Source organism: Pinus tabuliformis, chromosome X (assembly GCF_031772625.1).
Source record: "Pinus tabuliformis cultivar Carrire ecotype Pingquan chromosome X, CPIR1, whole genome shotgun sequence".
In the NCBI taxonomy this organism is placed as follows: domain Eukaryota; kingdom Viridiplantae; phylum Streptophyta; class Pinopsida; order Pinales; family Pinaceae; genus Pinus; species Pinus tabuliformis.
In genome coordinates this window covers 1493585633-1493602587 of record NC_142308.1, presented here as the reverse complement: position 1 = coordinate 1493602587, position 16955 = coordinate 1493585633, and the positions used below count along the sequence as shown (strand labels likewise).

The following is a 16955-nucleotide window of genomic DNA, read 5'->3' as shown; positions in this document are numbered from 1 at the left end:
ATGCATCAAGCCAAGATCCTTCATGTCAAATTCAGAGGCCAACTCCCTCTTACTTTGAATAATAAGATGCTCTACACTTGTCAAGAACAAATCATCAACATATAATAGTAGTGTCATAGGCTCACCCTTGAAAATCTTGACATGTAGGTTTGGATCAACAACACTCTTAGAGAAATCAAGTCTCATTAAATATCCATCAATTCTAGAATACCAAGCTCTCAGTGCTTGCTTGAGTCCATACAAGGCCTTCTTTAATCTGCACACATGAGATTCTTTCCCATGAACCTCAAAACCTTGAGGTTTCTCTATGTACACCTCTTCCTCAATCACACCATTGAGGAAGGCAATATTTACATCCATCTAATGTAACTTCTATCCCATAAATGAAGCAAGAGAAATAAGAGATCTAATCGTGGTGTACCTGGCAACTAGTGCAAAGGTTTCATCATAATATTCTCCCTCTTTCTGGGAGAACCCTCTAGCCATGAATCTTACCTTGTATTTGTCAATGCTCCCATCTTCTGCATAGTTGATCTTATATATCCACTTTAAGGTTACCATAGACTTTACTTCGGGTCTTGGAAAAATCTCGTAGACATCGTTCCTTATAATAGATTAGTATTCTTCCATCATTGAATCCTTGCAAACTTGTTGGATGGCTACTTCCTTGATGTTGGAAGGTTCAAAGTCAATCAACTTAGTCATTAATGCTACATGGCTAGAACACTAGTTAGGTCTCTTAGATTCCCTGAGACCTTATCAATTTTTTCTCGATATATTGATTCTTTTGTTGTAACTCTTGGTAATATTGTTGGTATCTTTTTATTTCACCTTTTGTTCTGTCAACCTTAGATTAGAAATCAATATTTGTAAGGGCTTCCTTACTAGAACTCACTCTAATTTCCATCAATTTCTAATTTTTTCATCATACTCATTATATGAAGAACAATTTTGTCATTTTAATAGATGGTTAAAAATATTTCTTTTCTTATACAATCCACCCGACTTATAAATCTTAGCACACCTTTATTAATGGTGAACTATCCAAATTGCAAATATTGTTGCTTGTAATTGTTAATTTTTCTTTCTATAACATAAGATCATGACATGTTAATACTTTGTAGATGGCCTTTAATGTTTTTTTTTATACATTGTCATTTTTTTCCATAAAGGTATATATTGAGAAATTTTGACACCAAATTCTATAGCTTCAATAATTAAAATTTTCTATGCATTTTCATTTAGATTCCACCAATCAAATGGTGATTTTGATTATGTGTTGATTGACTATGGTGGTCCAACATAATTTTTTAGAAATTTTGGAATGATATCAGTGGCTACACATTGATATATACATAATGATTGTGCAATTGTGGTGGGTTAGTATATTGTTGCAAATCAAAATGATTTAACAAATCAATAGTCGTGTTATTTAGATATTTTGAGTATTAGTGTTTCCCTTCAAAATTGAAATATCTATTGTTTATTCTTTGACTCCATTAAAATTTCTCCCTATAACAAAGTTCTTTTTCTTCCAAATAATGTGTTGGTTGTTTTGACGTATTATGTTAAATATTGCTTGAATGGTGGATCACCAACTTGAAATATTTGTTGTCACAAGTAACGAGCAAGTAGTTTTGAACTTTCTCTAATACCAATTGGATATAGATCTAGAGGGTGCATAGTGCAACTCACACAATGCAAAGTTTCAAGGAAACAAGGCACACAAGATTGTATATATAAAGTATCCACATTAATAATAAAATGAGTGGTCGATGATTATAATGAAAGAATGGTTGGATTATATATTCCTAACAACATTAACTAATTTTTAATATATTTATTTAATATTATAGTATATCAAATTAGTTATATCGAAGAAAACCTCCAACACTTGAGAGTAGCATACTATTCTAGATAATGTGGTAGATGTCATTGTAAATCTATTGGACATACTTAGAGGGAAGGTAAATCACTATTACTTTTACAATTATTATTTAGTACCATAACACAAATATATATATATATATATATATATATATTAATACAAACAACGAGGAATCCAATCCTCTTTTACAATAATCAAATTCTATTTTGTACAATAATTATTCAGAGGTCCAACCCTCTCCTCTAGCTTAAGCTCCAACATGGTCTTCTTGAGGACTCATATCCTCTAGGGATCCAACCCTCTGCCTCAATTCTTTAATATGGGTACAAATGTTGCTTCAGGGTGTAGGGACCAACCCTATATATATATATATATATATATATATAGCTTAAATCAAGATAAAAGTAGAACCAGAAGAGAATAGCATTGGGAATTCAAATTTATTAAGCACTATTTAACACATCCCTGAATTTCACTTCATTGAACATATCATCTAATTTACATATATTTAACTAAAGCCATAATGAAGTCATACAAAATAATATTATAACAACATAGGTACCGTTCACCAAAAGATGAGATTCAAACTTGACTTTCCGCTACTTGTCTTCCTTTGTTGTCAGTCGCCTCTGAGTGTGAATGTCGATGTGCTTAATCCGAATGCAGTGACCCACCGGTTGACCTCCCAGCCTACTCCTTGGGTACTCTCCTTCCCCGCGGACCCCTGAGCTGCAATGCGGTTGTACAACGGAGGAATGTATTAGCTAGTAGAGGAGAGCACTCCTTGGTTCAAGAGTCCCCTCTCTAAAGTCCTCTACCTCACCAAACTCACTATAGCTCGTAGTCACTACTCTGACATGGTCTCATCCATCCAACAGTAGGGTAAAAAAAGTCCCTTCTCCCATGGCTTGCCCCTTCTTTTATAGGAGTCCTCATAGGTGACACTTGGCCTTTCATGCATAATTAATTATTTTTTATAATCCAATAGTTTGATTATTCACCCACCCATGTGTCACTCTCTCATCAAGGATCTCCAAAATTATTTATTTAAATTTTAATTTAAAAATAATATTTTTCCTCACCTCAACAAGATTCCTATTTCTTCTCCTAGTTGTCTCTTGATCCCATTTTTACTCAATTTGTGTTCATTACTAACGTCAATTAATAAGTCAAGATTTGATCCCCTATATACTCCCTAATTTAACTCAAGTTATCTCTTAGATGGATATTCTTATGTTGGTTGTTGCCACATGGAGGTTCTTTATATTTCTCTAAAATTTAATTTATTAACCTTATTTTAATTCACCATCCTCTTCTCTTAATTAGGTTTAAATATTTTAGGATTAATATTTATCCTTACGTTTATGTCCCTCTTTCCCCTTTTTACCTAATTAAACTACGTTATCTACCTAATATTTTCCAACATGGGAAGGGTAGAGTTTTTAAGGTAAAATCTTTTATTTCTTACTATGATCCCCTTAACCCAAGTTTTATTCTTGATTAATTACCTCGATTCTAATCATCATTTACCACTTGATGTGAATTTACATGGTTTTCATATCTTGATTATATTTATTAATTTATTTATTTTTAATGGTTCCAAGGGTGCCAAGTTTGGTCGTGCCCTTCAAGAAATTATCTTGAAGTTCCAAGGGTGCCATGCCTAACAGTTTATTTATCATGCTAATGGTGCCAGGTTGGTCGTGCCCTTCAAGAAATTCCCTTGAAGTTCCAAGGGTGCCACGCCACTTTCCCTTCAAGCATTCAATGGCTACGAGGGGAAAGTATAGGTGCAATGACAGAGACCACTATCATCTCTTATGTTGCCTGCTATAGTGAGACTAATGGTGTTGGGGATCAAGGAATCTGCCTTAATGCACGTCCCCCGTAAAATCCTCATGAGCGACCCAACTTTGGGACCTGCCCTCATGACATCGTGATCTTCAAGGCGAAGGTGTTTCAACCTTTCCAGCCCAAGTCATGGCGGGAGTGCTAGTGGGTGAGATCAGGGACACTATCCCACCCCTCCCATGCAGTTCCATCCAATTGTACAACCCCATCACCCATATGTGAGTCATTCGGCCAAGCAACTAATATGTGCCTACAACCACTAACATATCATCAGAATATAGATAAACATATATAGCAGGTTTCAAAATTGACTTATAATTTCAAAGATAAAATAATATAAATTTTCATCAAACCAGGTGTCGTCAACTCATCATATGCGAGTGCCTCTGGTGGTTTCCTGCCATACTCAATAATCATCAGTAACAAGGTTTCTCAATGTTAGTCATTGTCCTAATAACATCATCAACATCACCTAGTCATTCACATCATTGTTCATTGTGAACCAAAACTAATGCAAGTAGCTAACATAGGGGACACATCCATCATGGCTATCATCATCATAACATCAATGGAAACATACATATCCATCAAAGCTATCAACATCGTAACATCAATAGAAAACATACCTATCCATCAAAGCTATCATCATCATGATATCAATAGAGAGCATACATATCCTTTACTACCACCATCATCATAAATTCAATAGAGACCAAACATAACAATTTATGCTACAATCATCATAATATCAATGGAGAACCTACATAAACATCACAACCACTAATAATAGAGTCATGTGTCCAGATCCTCAACCTGAGGTCCTCAAAGAATAAAGTGTGGCCTTTAGGGCTAACTAAATATTAATGTCATATCATTGTCAGTCGACTAGAGTGAGGCACTACATACACCCCCTCTTAATAATAGACTTTCTCTCGAAGTCCTTGGAATAGGTAAGGAAAACAGTGACGCATCTCCTTGGCGTCCTCCCAAGTAGCTAAACTGGGACTATAGTTGTCCCACTGGACCTTAACCTAGTCCACTAACCGTCGTCTAAGCTGCAAGGTTCGTTGGTCTAGTATGTGAACTAGTTCAGCCATTACTGTTCCCTCGTCCGAAACCTGCAAATGACCAAAGTCAATAACATGTGAAGGATCTGAAATGTAATGATGCAAAACAAAAATATGAAACACATCATGCATATGCGCTAAAGATGAAGTTAAGGCAAGCCTATATGCCACTGGCCATTTCCTTTCTAAGATTTCAAAAGGTCCCACAAACCATGGAGACAATTTTTCTCCCTTTCCAAATCTTATAAAGATTTTTTTTTGGGGGGCCTTACTCTTAGGAACACCCTATCTCCCACTTCATAACTTTGGTCTACTCGATGAGCATCAACATAGCTCTTTTTTCGATCTTGTGCTTCTTTTATCCTTCCTTTAATCATAGTCATTTGTTCTTCCATCTCTTGCACCACTTCTGGTCCTCTAGTCGGTCCCAACTGAGAGGTGTTCTACAAGGTCTTTCGTATAAGAACTCAAATGGCGCCATCTTGATGAAAACTCCTCCCATCTCTTTTGTTGGTCCATCACAAACATCCGAAGCATGTCTTCGCGGATTTGATTAGTCCTCTTTGTCTGTCCATCTGTCTCAGGGTGATAAGTAGTGCTGAAGTTCAACTAGGTTCCCAAGGCTTCTTGGAAACTGGTCCAAAACCTTCCTGTAAACACTGCTCCCCTATCAGATATGATCTTCCTAGGCACTCAATGAAATCTCATAATCTCATCAATAAAAACTCTAGCTATTTTTGGTGCCTTATATGTAGTTTTAACTGGTATGAAATGGGCACTTTTGGTCAATGTGTTCACCACTACAAATATGGAATCATGTCTTCTTGAGGTCATTGGTAGTCCCATAATGAAGTCCATTGATATAACTTCCCATTTAGATTTTGGTATCTCATGGGGTTGCAATAATCCTGCTGGATGTTTGTGTTCAACTTTTACTCGTTGACGCTCTAAGCATATTGCTACCAAGTTCACGATGTCCTTCTTCATCCATTTCCAAAAGAAGAGTGGTTTCAGGTTTGCACTCAACTCTTTAACACCAGGGTGTGCCATGTATACTGCGTGATGTGCTTCATTCAAGATTAGCTGGTGTATATCTTCATTTGGTGGTACATATACCCTTCCCCAAAATCGTAGTAGCCCATCATTATCAAAGGGAGTATTCTTCATATTTTTGGACCCTCATTTCATCCTCCCTCAAACTTTTTCTAACGTCCTGATACCAGGTGTCTTTAAATTGTAAATCAAGTAATTTCTCCCTCAAATTTGTCTTTACCAAAAATATCTGAGGCCTACTACTTAAAGAATCAGCCAACATATTTATCGTTCCTTCTATGTAAGTGATATCAAAATCATATTCACTAATTAGCTCAGACCATCATCTTTGTCTTGCATTTAAGTGGTCTTGAGTGAATATGTGATGTAGCCCACAATGGTCAGTCTTAATATCAAACTTCCTTCGTAGAAGGTAGTGTCTCCAAATCTTTAGTGCATAAACAATTGTTGCCATTTCTAGATCGTGGGTTCTAAGTTTCCTTGATGCATAAGCTATTACTCTTCCTTCTTGCATCAACACACAACCTAACCCTTCCTTGGATTAACAACAACAACAATAGGATTACCCATGGTGATCGCAGTTAATGGAAAAATTTCATCATTGGCTGTGCTTGTGTTCTTCAAAACCTATGATCTTTTTTTTTTCTGCAAAGTTCCATGGACAATGTTGTCAAACTTGGTTTGCAATGTGGCCAGAATGTTTTCATAGGACTGGATGTGGATGATATTCATAGATATGGAGAACAAGATATTGTTGCAGTTGAAGATCACAATAAGATTAACAATGAAGACATTGGTGGCATTGACAATAAGGATGACGAAGAGGAAAGGAATTCTATTAGTAGTGGAGATGACTCAAGTATTTCCGAGTCCTCAAGGGATTGGGAAAAACTAGATACTGCAAACACAGTTCATCCAATTAACTTTGCAGAAAAGATAGCCAAGGTGGTGTCTACAAACTACTTCGTAAAGATGGATAGGTCGTCAAATGGCATTCCCATTATTGGACTTCTAAGACCTGCTTATGTGGAGGAAGAGTCTTATTTACGGAAGTTTTTATATAGCCCATCCTACTCAAGTGGAGATGACAATTATACAGAAGAAGACGAGGTCAGTAATGGATCTGGTGAACCAAGTTCACCGTATGATGCTGTGAGAGACTCAAGACCAGCATAAATTGCAAGTATTGTTGAATTGGAGAATATGTCTGATTCAAGAGATTTGGATGTGACAGATTCTAGTCTGAGTGATGAACTGTTCACAGAGTCCTCTATTCCACAGGACAATGATCCCAACTTAGTGTCCATGATGTTACCTGAGGATGGTATTCCTTGGGAACTTGGATCAGAAGAATCTGATATGAACTCGTCAATATACAAGCTTGATATTCTTAGCATTCAGCTAGTTTCTGTTTATGGTAATCAATCAATTGTCATCCTGGAAGATTTTCAACACGCAGAGCCAAATATTCTTGTATATTCTGCTACAGAAATTATAGATCGTGTAGATAATGGTGGGCGGAAAACAAAACATGCTCTTAGATCTCTTTTGTGGAAGAGGAAAGGCCTTCATGTTGAGGAGGCATTTCTCATTGGAGTGGATAGTCTTGGAGTGGACATAAGAGTTCACTGTGGAGCTGAAGTCCACACAGTACGAATTGCATTTGACTGCCAGGTATGAAGTACTATATTTTTGTCAATGAATAAGAGCCTCTATAGTAAATAGGATTCAATATACACAAGCAATCTTGATTCCTATGATTTGGTTGAAAGAAAACATGGACTTCTCTTATTTATAGAATAATTGCTCTAAGAAAAATTATTAGTGTTCACAGATAATTCGAGTGATGGTTACTAGTCTAGCTATTCACTTTATACTGAGACCTAGTGTAACTCCTGGTTGTAGAGTTTTGAGATCAACAAACGAAAGAAATCCCAAGCAAAGTTGATGTAGGATATGAATCATGATTTCAATGTTCTAGCATATACTTACAACCATTCCAGTCTAACAATCCACTTTCATGTTGAACACAAAAATCATCTTACCTCATTTTGACAAATGATTCAATGGCAGCAAATAGGACACATGGATCAGGAGAATGAAGTATATTTCAGGACCCAACAAGATCTGCAAAAGATCATGATTGTTGATGTTCACTTGGACAGCCAAGCACTCACATGTTGGGCATCCCATTTTCAGTTGTTGGCTACCACAAGTCAACAAACTATCTAGCAATGGAACAACTTCAAAGTAGTTTTTCTGAAGCAATTATATGCCCTTGGTTACAAGGACTCCATGTTAGCACAATGGTTGCAGTTTTGACAGCTAGCAAGTCAATCTGTGCAACAATACATTGACTCATTGAACCAACTATCCATCAAACTAAGGGTACAAGGCCCAGAAGAGACTCTCTATAAAATTAATTTCTGGCTTATTTCCTCATTTCAAAAGAAAATTAGAGATATTTGAGGTCACTTTGCTGGAGCATGCCTTCAAATTGATTTAAATTCTAAGCCAAGATGTATAAGGGATCTCCCAAGTCTATTCACCAGTCATCAACCATCACAAAAAGATCCCTATGTGAATATGTTTCTTCTCTTCACCCTCTTCTACCTCTTCACAAAGAATGCACACAACAGCAGTGGCCAAATTAAGGGTTGGCCCATTCCACTTCTAGCAATGGGAAGAAGAAATATCGTTTCTATCACAAGAAGCTTGGACATTCCTTCTTCTTTTTTTAATAAATATAAAAACCAAAAATATTTGACTAGAAAAAATAATTGTTTTAATAAATATAAAAAAACAAAAATATCCCTTGATACCACCTCTATCTCTTTAATTGCTTCCCCTTGCTGCCACCTCTATCTCTTTAATTTCTACCCCACTTCTTCTTGTACCTCTTCTAACCATGGTTCACCAATGAATCATATTCCATTGTCTCAAATTGATACACAACATTGCTATCAAAAGCTGATCGTAGCGTTGAGCATGTAAAATCAAAGAACTTCATCAATCCAAGATCGAAATCTCCAATAATATTTACAACCTCACCTGCTCCAATGCAATGTAACTACTAAAATTACCTTTTCGAGTAAAACCAAGCAGGAAAAAAAATGTTGTAAAATGAAAGGAAACATATCACAATCAAGAGTATTCTTGCAGCTCTTAAATGCACCTCCAAGCTCATCCAATCTCTAAGAGTTCCAAATACAAGATGCATCATGTGCAAAACTCCAATAATAGGTGAGTCGGCAGTATAGACTTCGGGACATACAACTATTGAAAACAGGAATCTCGGTGCACAATTTTTCTTGGCTTTGGATGTTAGAACAGCTGATGGCTGACAACTTTGTTGGTATTCGTCTTTTTTTGTCGATTCCCTTCTAACCCTCGGCCATTTAATTCTTCTCGGCTCTCTATGGTTCCACAGTATTTATTTTGGCAGTCCCCTTGTACTGTTTTGTTTATTTTACTAGTTTTCACGCTCTGTGTTTAGTCATCCTTGTACTTCTTGGTAGTCCCATTAGCCATTTATGACCAGTGGACTTCATATTTAAATTAAATTAAATCTATTTTATTGGAATGCCTCTTTTGAAACAGGGGCTTCTAATCAACTTCTGCCAATATCTATGCAACTACGTCATTTTGGCCTTTCCAGGGAACCTATCCTCCACAGCTCACAAAAAAATAATAAAAATGGTGAAATACATATCGCAGCCTCATTGGCACCAAAAAAAGGAAATTATGGGCAAAATTGCAACGAGGCTTTTGAAACAGTAGTGAGGACAATGTACCCACTTCAAGGAGGTACAAATCGTTTTCAAATACAATTACCCTAAATACTGTGGTTTTCAGAAGATCATGCTAGGCTCATATATCATCCATTTCACTAATTGAATAGTCAATCAAATAAGCTGATTATATTGTGAGCTTGGAGTATACTAGGTTAAATATTACACGACATTAATGTCCAGGTAAGCCATTAAGAAAATGAGATAGGCTGAAAGTATTTACCAGAGGTTTTGTGACGGGGCCTCTGAAGGATATTTCGAAATAGAAAATGTGGTTCGGCTTCCCCCGCCCACCTAATATGGCAATTGAAGGCACCATTTTCCATGACTATAGGGCATTCATTTGCAATGAGGGCATAATCGGTCTGATGAGGTGGTCTTGTTATAAACGACATGCTTATGACTATGCTTCACTCTGCCCTGGTTTTGGTGCCTAGTAGTTGCATTTCAAACCTTGGTCATTCCTCTAGCTCAACATTGGTCCTGCAATGCAACTCTTTAATACAACAACTCTTTAATCCAATGCTCCTCAGGCTGGTGCTTACGCTGATTTCCCACACTAGAGGCTTCCTCAGGCTCGGTATTCACAAAAATAACACAACTATCTATCGAGTTCCAATGTCACTGCTCCTTACCATGCTTCACACAAATGGTTGAGCTCTGACAACTTCGTTTACAGATCTAGAGAGTGAATCTAGAAATTTTATACATTTTCTAATTGATCTCAGGTTCATATGCGGAACACATTGGAAAAATCGATACATGCCACTGATTTGGCTTTACGCAGGGTGGATTAACGATGCTTTATCCTCTTATTAGCATCCCTTACAAATTTTCAAATCAAATTTTTTGTAGCATCATGAAGGCATAGACCAACTGTTGTAATGATTGGAACATCAATGTGGCTGAGGATTTTTTATATTAAACTATAAATGAAAATGGGGAAATTCTAGGGGCTCAGACTCCAGAGCCGTTGTTTTGTTGAACGACGTGTTTGGATTCATTTGAGAAACATGTGTCACAGTGAATGAAACGTCAACGTGAGTGATTGTTCATATGAAAAATGAAAAACAATTAAAGAAAATGGGAAGATTGACGGTGACTTAGATTCCTCCTCGTTTTGAGACTTTGTCTACTTACAGTTGCAAGGAAAATGGTACTGGCAGGTACATGGTGGGATCAACTGGACAACAGACAGTAGTTGGGGAAACAACACCATGCCTACCCGTTTGAATCGGAAAGGTAAGAAGTCTAATCCATTCGTTAACTACATCAAAGTAGAGGCAGTAGAAGAGGGAGTTGGGATAGATCGGAAAGGCAGCATGGATCTGAAAAGTTTGAACAAATTTGATGGTTCTCATGATGGAGATGGGATCAACTGTTTTAATAGTAATGGTAATGGTGGACTTCCTTCTTTACAAAAAAGGAAGCCAAGCACTGCAAGAGAAAGTGAGAGCATCGTTGGAGGAGTAACAGGAAGCGGAGCGCGAAATCAATGGAGGAGACTGAAGCATACAATGTAGTAGATATTTAACAAAACTAGTCATGCATGCATGGGCCCATAGGTCTTAAGGGTTCAACATAACTCTGATACCAAGCATAGGGACCAACCCTATATATATATATATATATATATATATAGGGTTGGTCCCTATGCTTGGTATCAGAGTTATGTTGAACCCTTAAGACCTATGGGCCATAACTCTGATACCAAGCATAGGGACCAACCCTATATATATATATATATATATATATATATATATATATATATATATATATATATATATATATTTAATCAAAATAAAAATACAACCAGAAGAGAATAGCATTGGAAATTCAAATTTATTAAGCACTATTTAACACATCCCTGAATTTCAATTCATTGAACATATCATCTAATTTACATATATTTAACTAAAGTCATAATGAAGTCATACAAAAGAATATTATAACAACATAGGTACCGTTCACCAGAAGACGAGATTCAAACTTGACTTGCCGCTACTTGTCTTCCTTTGTTGTCGGTTACCTCCGAGTGTGAATATTGACGTGCTTAATTTGAATGCAATGACCCACCAGTTGGCCTCCCAGCCTACTCCTTGGGTGCTCTCCTTCCCTATGGACCCCCGAGCTGCAATGTAGTTGTACAATGGAGGAATGTATTAGCTGGTAGAGGAGAGCACTCCTTGGTTCAAGAGTCCCCTCTCTAAAGTCTTCTACCTCACCAAACTCATTATAGCTTGTAGTCACTACTCTGACATGGTCTCATCCATCTAACAGTAGGGTAAAAAAAGTCTCTTCTCCCATGGCTTGCCCTTTCTTTTATAGGAGCCCTCATAGGTGACACTTGGCCTTTCATGCATAATTGATTATTTTTTATAATCCAATAGTTTGATTATTCACCCACCCATGTGCCACTCTCTCATCAAGGATCTCCAAAATTATTTACTAAAATTTTAATTTAAAAATAATATTTGTCCTCACCTCAACAAGATTCCCATTTCTTCTCCTAGTTGTCTCTTGATCCCCCTTTTTACTCCTTGATTTGTGTTCATTACTAAAGTCAATTGATAAGTCAAGATTTGATCCCCTATCTACTCCCTAATTTGACTCAAGTTATATCTTAGATGGATATTCTTATGTTGGTTGTTGCCACATGAAGGTTCTCTATATTTCTCTAAAATTTAATTTATTAATCTTATTTCAATTCACCATCCTCTTCTCTTAATTAGGTTTAACTATTTTATGATTAATATTTATCCTTACATTTATGTCCATCTTTCCCCTTTTTACCTAATTAAACTACATTATCTACCTAATATTTTCCAACATGGGAAGGGTAGAGTTTTTAAGGTAAAATATTTATTTCTTCCTATGATCCCCTTAACCCAAGTTTTATTCTTGATTTAATTACCTCGATTCTAATCATCATTTACCACTTGATGTGAATTTACATGGTTTTCATATCTTGATTATATTTATTAATTTATTTATTTTTAATGATTCCAAGGGTGCCAAGTTTGGTTGTTCCCTTCAATAAATTCTCTTGAAGTTCTAAGGGTGCCACGCCTAACAGTTTATTTGTGATGCCAAGGGTGCCAAGTTGTTCGTGCCTTTCAAGAAATTCCCTTGAAGTTCCAAGGGTGCCATGCCACTTGCCCTTCAAGAATTCAATGGCTACGAGGGGAAAGTATAGGTGCAACGACAGAGACCACTGTCATCTCTTATGTTGTCTGCTATAGTGAGACTAATGGTTTCAAGGATCAAGGAATCTGCCTTGATGCATGCCCCCGGTAAAATCCTCATGAGCGACCCAACTTTGGGACCTGCACTCATGACATCGTGATCTTCAAGGCGAAGGTGTTTCAACCTTTCCAACCCAAGTCACTGCAGAAGTGCTAGTGGGTGAGATTAGGGACACTGTCCCACACCTCCCATGCAGTTCCATCCAATTGTACAACCCCATCACCCATATGTGAGTCATTCGCTGAAGAAACTAATATGTTCCGGCAACCGCTAACATATCATTAGAATATAGATAAACATATATAGTTGGTTTCAAAGTTGACTTCGAATTTCAAAGATAAAATAATATAAATTTTCATCAAACTAGGTGTCGTCAACTCGTCATATGCGAGTGCCTCTGGTGGTTTCCTGCCATACTCAATAATCATCAGTAACAAGGTTTCTCAGTGTTAGTCATTGTCCTAATAGCATCATCAACATCACCTAGTCATTCACATCATTGTTCATTGTGAACCAGAACTAATGCAAGTAGGTAACATAGGGGACACATCGATCATGGCTCTCATCATCATAACATCAATGGAAACATACATATCCATCAAAAGCTATCAAAATCGTAACATCAATAGAAAACATACATATCCATCAAAGCTATCATCATCATGATATCAATAGAGAGCATACATATCCTTTACTGCTATCATCATCATAAATTCAATAGAGACCAAACATAACCATTTATGCTACAATTATCATAATATCAATAGAGGACATGCATAACCATTAATGCTACAATCATCATAATACCAGTAGATAACATACATAACCATGAATGTTATCTTCATCACAATATCAATGGAGAACATATATAAACATCACAACCATTAATATCACAACCACTAACAATAGAGTCATGTGTCCGGATCCTCAACCTGAGGTCCTCAAAGAATAAAGTGTGGGCCTTAGGGCTAACTAAATATTAATGTCATGTCATTGTTAGTCGACTAGAGCAGGGCACTACACAGGGCTTCCAATATAATCTTCAACAAGTGTTGATAATATCTTCAAGATCACCTTCAACAATTCCTTCAATTAATCTCCAAAGTACTTAGTTCATCAATGACAACTTTAGTAGGTGTCTTCAAGACTCTTCATGATACACAAGTAGTCTTCTCCAATGTTACTTCATGAGGGCTTCAATCATACATCAAGGTCTCCAAGAATGGATCCAAGATTTGCTTCTACAAGTCTTCGACAATGCTTTAAGGTGTCTTCAATAAGTTGCTCCAAGAGGGTCTTCAATAAGTCTGAACACCAGACTTCAAGGGATCTTCAACAATGATTTCTTGACAATCTCAGGTCCTCAGTGCTCCTTCAACAAGACTCAATGATGTTCCAACAAGGCCCTTAATCTATGCTTTAAGGAAGTAAATATGTACAAGATCTACTTCTTGATCAAGGTAATGTTGCTTAAGAGACTGATCTATATAGAGCACAAATATTCCTTCAAATGAAGCAAACTCCTTGCCACAATGCCTTTGAACAATTCATCAATACTGCTTCAAGGTGATTGTCCAAAGGTTTGATCTAATTTTAGATCAAGTCTCCACAACACTCCAAAGAATCCTTCAACAAAACTCAAAGTAGCCTAAATATGACTTAATATAGCTAGTCACAAAAATGTCACCACATATCCACAAGACTTGCACAATTCCAAGTTTCTAGTCAAGCTTGAGGTTTGTTAAGGTCTACAACTTCTTTAATTATCCCAAGGTATGCAATTCCCAAGTAAGACAAGGTCTACAACTTTAGAGGTTGAATATACAACTTTTGTTGAACTATGCCAACAATAAGATAGGTTTGAATAGAGCAGATCCAAATTCTTCAAGGTTTGTAGCAATAGGTCTGAAGTCTACACTAGATCTATAAAAAGTCAAAATTCTTCAATAGAAAGAACCAGATCCAAGTTGATTTCAAGTCAAAAATTTACAAACAAAAATGCCAAACAACTAAAGTTTCCACCAGTCTAAAGGTCCCTTCACAACACATGTATGAGTTTATTTCTTGCTTAGGTTTGAGTCTAATATTCAAGAAGGTTGAGGTCTAGTTCTATCCTCTCACAGGTCCAATTTTTCTTTTTTCCACAAGAGACCGAGATTACAGGACTGTTAGGGCTGATTTTCTCCACAATAAAAGGACTGAATTGTAGGTATAGGAGGCCAAAGTTGTAGGCCGAGATTTCAAGTGAGTTGCAAGTTGAGCTACAGGCCTAGTTGCAGAGATATGTTGTAGGTCCGAAATTATTGTGGACTACAATAGGTCTGAAATATGTTGAGATGGTCGAGGTCTATGGCTCTTATACTGGTCTGAGGTCTTTCTCCGACAAGAACGAGATCTATACTAGTAATAGGTCAAGGCCTATACTTGGTTTAACAAATGTATCTTCAACAGTCCTTTAATTTTATCTTCTTTAGCCCTTCTCCTGCACTTCAATGTCAGATCTGAATTCCTCTTGTTCTGTTCTTCCTTGGCCAAGTGGATGGTCAAATTGTAAATGATTCATACTAGTATATAGTGGGTTGCTTATGTGTGAGTAATCATGTCTCTTGGGGGGTCACATGGGCCGACTTATGTAGGCTCATGTAGGCTTAATGAAATGTTGTATTTTTTACTTTAAAAATTAATTTGTCCTCAATGACAAGTAGTTAGAGGGCATATGAATACTCATTAGAAATCTCTTGGAATCCTCTACAACCTGACATAAATGTCTTTGCAAGAAATTTCCTCTATTATTAGCAATATTAATTTTTATTTCATCATATGATTGCTTTTCATGACAACCCCGTTTAATATTTTCTCTCATGCATCTAGGGCATCTTCATCATGTTGCAAGGGCTTCATTAATGTGCAAAGGATCTTGTCATCATATTGACATACCTAGGCTTGGACAATGTTAGGTTTTCATGCACTTATTAGCTACAACCATTTAGGGTTTCATTTATGCATAGGCTAGGGTATGCTTCAACAAGGGCTAGCATCAAACATTTAGGGTTCTTCAACACAACTGGGTTTTAACTGAGCTAGAGACATGCTTCAACAAGAGCTAGGGTTTGTCATGTACCTAGGGTATGCTTAAGACACCAATGCAAGGGTTTCATCAATACACTTAGGGTTTGCACTTAGGATCCTAGGGTTTCATCTAGGGCATGCTTCAACAATGCATCTAGGTTGCCATCTTATTGACATCAATGACAACTTTATCCAACATAATCATCCATTTAGTGCTAAATTTTAGAGTGGTGACTCTTAAAAGCGTTCGAAGCATTAAAAATAGAGATGCAAACATTTATAGTTGTTACTCCTTTTCCCAAAATTATAAAAATGTGGTAATGAAGGACTCCACTGCATTATGGTTTGGAAGTTTTCTAGAGCTCTTAATTGGGTATTCAGGTGCTAATTCTTCTATGGTATACACATGCATAACGAAAAAAACTAGTTAATCCCCAGTTCCAAGGAAAACAACATTCATATTTGTTGCCTCCTTTTTTCTGTAAATCCCTCTCTAGATTCATTATTTCTATTTGCAAAGAATTTTATGCATAACTCTAGCATTATGTTGATCAAAGCATCATTTAATACTCTTCAAGATGTTTTTCCTCGAGTACATTACCTTCCTCTAACTTGACATGTGTATAAACTAGATCTATGGTTTACAAATCTCATCTCCAACATAGATTCATTCAATATCTACAAGGTATTTAAATAGCGATTAACCACATCCTATATGACAATGGTCCAATTCTTGGTCTTAATGATCGGTAAATTGATTTGATTCTAGCATAAGGCTTAATCCAATACCTACAAATCGCAAAACCAAAACACCTTTCTCATTTCTTTATTAACATTTCACAAAGATAAAATTAGTCTAGAAGAATTAACCCAACTAATATCAAGTTTATCACTTATATACCAATTTCATGAATAAAATATAAAGGACACAATATCTAAAAGGAATTGTTGGGTGGGAGGCAAGGCAAAGGGAGGGGAGAATAGAGATCT

The 16955-nt window shown here is 36.6% G+C and overlaps 1 pseudogene; it reads left to right on the top strand.

Moving 5' to 3' along the window:
• Window positions 1–6516: 6516 nt before the first annotated feature.
• On the top strand, window positions 6517–7539 carry LOC149145672 (uncharacterized protein At3g49140-like; annotated as a pseudogene).
• The last annotated feature ends 9416 nt before the right edge of the window (window positions 7540–16955 follow it).